General features: G+C 33.8%; 1 long non-coding RNA gene across 1 annotated transcript; it reads right to left on the reverse strand.

Moving 5' to 3' along the window:
- Positions 1-1,595: 1,595 nt before the first annotated feature.
- Positions 1,596-2,244, reverse strand: LOC147488040 (uncharacterized). The gene is made up of 3 exons (XR_015201138.1): positions 2,172-2,244; positions 1,929-1,994; positions 1,596-1,719 (listed from the first exon to the last, which is right to left on the reverse strand). It is a non-coding gene; the product is annotated as an uncharacterized LOC147488040 (long non-coding RNA).
- Between the last annotated feature and the right edge of the window lie 835 nt (positions 2,245-3,079).

Here is a 3,079-nt window from a genome sequence, read left to right on the forward strand (position 1 = left end):
GATGAAAAGAGAGATGAGAGAGAATACCTGAGAAGAGAGCGAGTTGTTGAGAGGCAGCAGTGAGAAAGAGAGAAGAGAGATCGAGAGGGAGAGTTGTTTCTATTTTCCTATCATAGTGGAAAAATACCGGGTGACTAATTCAACTTTGGGGGGAGGTGTTTTCTATTTTCCCACTTCTAGTGGGATAATTTGATTTGCCGGCTAATTCCAAATAGTGTTTGCCAGGGCCCTTAAATACACCCAAACACTGGCAAATGGTACTTCTAGTGGGAAAATACAATTAGCCACCCTCATTTGCCAGTTAACAAACACACCCTAAGTTGTCTAAAAAAACTCAAAATTAGTAACGTCAATGTTTTCCAAATTGATGTAAAGCAAAATATACATTGTATGGATTATTTGTAACCACACATTCATGGCAAAGGTAATTCACATTGGATGAATATGAAGAGAGCTTAAGTAATTATCTAGTTTAGGTGAAATGACAGCTTAGGTGTATGGTTACTATGAAGAGCTTTTCTTGAAAAAATAAAAGAAAGGAGGAATTATAAATAAAATAATGAATCTAACCTATCAAAGCTCTAGGAAAACAGATAACAGGATTAGAGTTGTGCTTCTTGATTAGAGTTTATACCCTTTTCCAATTATGGTCAAGTCGAGTTTTGATCGGCTGCAAGTTCGTCATTGGACCTGAGTTAAGAAAAAAAAAGTTACTTCGTTGAGGCACTCTAACAAACAATAGTTCTTTCAGATTCTCGATTAGAATATAACAAACACTTCGGGAAGTATAATTGAATTCCATATTCAGTCAACAAAACAACAAATTAGAAAAGAAAAACTAAACCAAAATATATATAAAAAAATTGCTTAGCCAAGAACATAGAAAATTTACAAATTGTAACATATGTGATTCAAGCTAGTGAATAATCAACACTCGGAAGGAACATTTAGTGAAGTCGAGAGTAAAACAGTATGCATACTTAGACATGCACCTAAAAACAATTGTACCACGAAAGGCCATCTTCATGTGATAAGTGTTCCCGCACAATGCAAACAAAGCCTAGCTGATAAAACATAATCATATCAGGTACAGGATGAAGAGGAGGAAGCCAACGAGAGAAGAAGGAATATGAGTGATCATCATTCTAAAATAGAGTAATTTATTTTTCGGGATAGAAGAGTCGGTATTCGGGGTTTTGGAATGGTTTTGATTTTTTTGTTGGATTCTCGACGTTACTCAAAAAGAATCCTTTAATGTCGTTTTTTAATGGGAAACGCGCTAGTTTTAAACTTCCTAGATTCATTAAATAAGATTCCAATGTGTCATACCTTGCTTGAAAGACTTTGCATTTCAAGATACACCGTTTATCTCACTTTCTTTTATCATGATTATCTGACTCAAATCACTGTCATTACAGAGAGATTGGCCAGTAAATATGATACAAAAAGAAATTAAAGATTACTGTTAGAAAGTAAAAATTACGCATAAGTGTTCTTAAATGTTTGTTGAATTTTTTATTTGGAACTATAATATTGATGATGCTAAAAATAAATAAGAGAAGAACAGTTATACATAGAATTATACAAATGGATGCACCTAATTCAATGGAGCCATGAACCATTATCAAAGAAAATGAGAAGTTCGAAAATGTTTGTGTACCTTCAATGTTGCACAAAAGACATGCTTCACAGAGTCTTGCCCATGCCTTCATTTATTATCTAGCAAACCAAATGAGATGGTTTTGAAGAAGAGTGAGATAACAACACCATTCCATACAATGTGAACGCCTAGGACAGGAATAAACATGAAACGAAATTGTTTCACTTTTTGAATGAGGGAGATAGAAGGTTTAGAAGATGACGGCTCTCATAATGTACCTTCCTGATTACAATTGTTAACATTCATCGAGAATTAATTAGGGATTTACCTTGTGAATCCATTTAACCATGAACCATTAACGTCCGGAGCCCATCACTTTTTTTCTCGTTTGTTTCTGTGTGCGCAAACCAACCATTCAATCAACAACATTTGAGCTTGTGTGGAACAGTCAAGTGGCACTATTAGTTCAAAATTGAGTAACAAAAAAATGTAAATCAATAAAATTAGCAATAGAATTCATTTTGCAAAAGAAAAAAGGGGGAGAAAAAAAAAAGATTGCTAGCAACCTAACCTTAAAAATGAAGAGAATGGAGTCGTGGAGACAAATGGTTGTTATTTCACTGTGTATTGAAAAGAAGAGTCTGTATTCAATTCAATAAATGAGAAAAGCATTCGATCAATCATTCAGTTTGTGCGTTTTAGTATTTATTATTTAAACCATGTAGAAAGAGCTTTTTGGATTCCACAGAATGTCATCTTATTCTTGAAATTGACAATCCAAGGGCAATGAAAATGCCCATATTTGAATTCGTTCAAAGTTTCAAAAAAAAAATGTTCAATGAAAGAAAGGAGAAGTTTGTAGGGGGGAAAAATCGAACAATCGAAAGAGAACCTACATGAGAAAATAGGAGTGGTGCATCATGGCAGTCGCAATCCATCTCAAGGATCAGAAATTGTTGGGAGAGGATGAGAGACACTGGAGTCAGAGATGTTGAGTTAAGTTGTTGAGCAGCCGACTTTGTTTTAAGCGGTACTTGATGGTGGAGTTAATTCGCGGGTCTATTGGAAGTTCAGAAGTTGACGTTTTGGTTTCTTCCTTTATGTTTTGTTTAGTCTAATAAAAACAAAGCCCAATCCAAAAGCCCACAACTGATTGGGAAGAGAAGCCGTTATAAATTTTGTTAATTGTTATAAAAGGAACAAACTTAAAGTTAGCCCATTAAATTTTTATTAATTAAAAATTTAATTAAATTAAAGTAGGCATCCAATGTGTAACCAGTGTATGAATTGAACACAAATTATGTGGTTCCAATGCTTAGGTTTAGCTCATTAAATTACTATTAATTGTAATATTGATTACATATCAATGCATGCATTGAATTTGTATTACAAAACATTTAGTTCATCAAGTAATACTTTTAAATGGCATTGAAAAGGAGTTTCAAAATGCTCTAGATCGTACATCTGCTCCAATCTAAC

Source organism: Coptis chinensis, chromosome 7 (genome assembly GCF_015680905.1).
Source record: "Coptis chinensis isolate HL-2020 chromosome 7, ASM1568090v1, whole genome shotgun sequence".
Lineage (NCBI taxonomy): Eukaryota > Viridiplantae > Streptophyta > Magnoliopsida > Ranunculales > Ranunculaceae > Coptis > Coptis chinensis.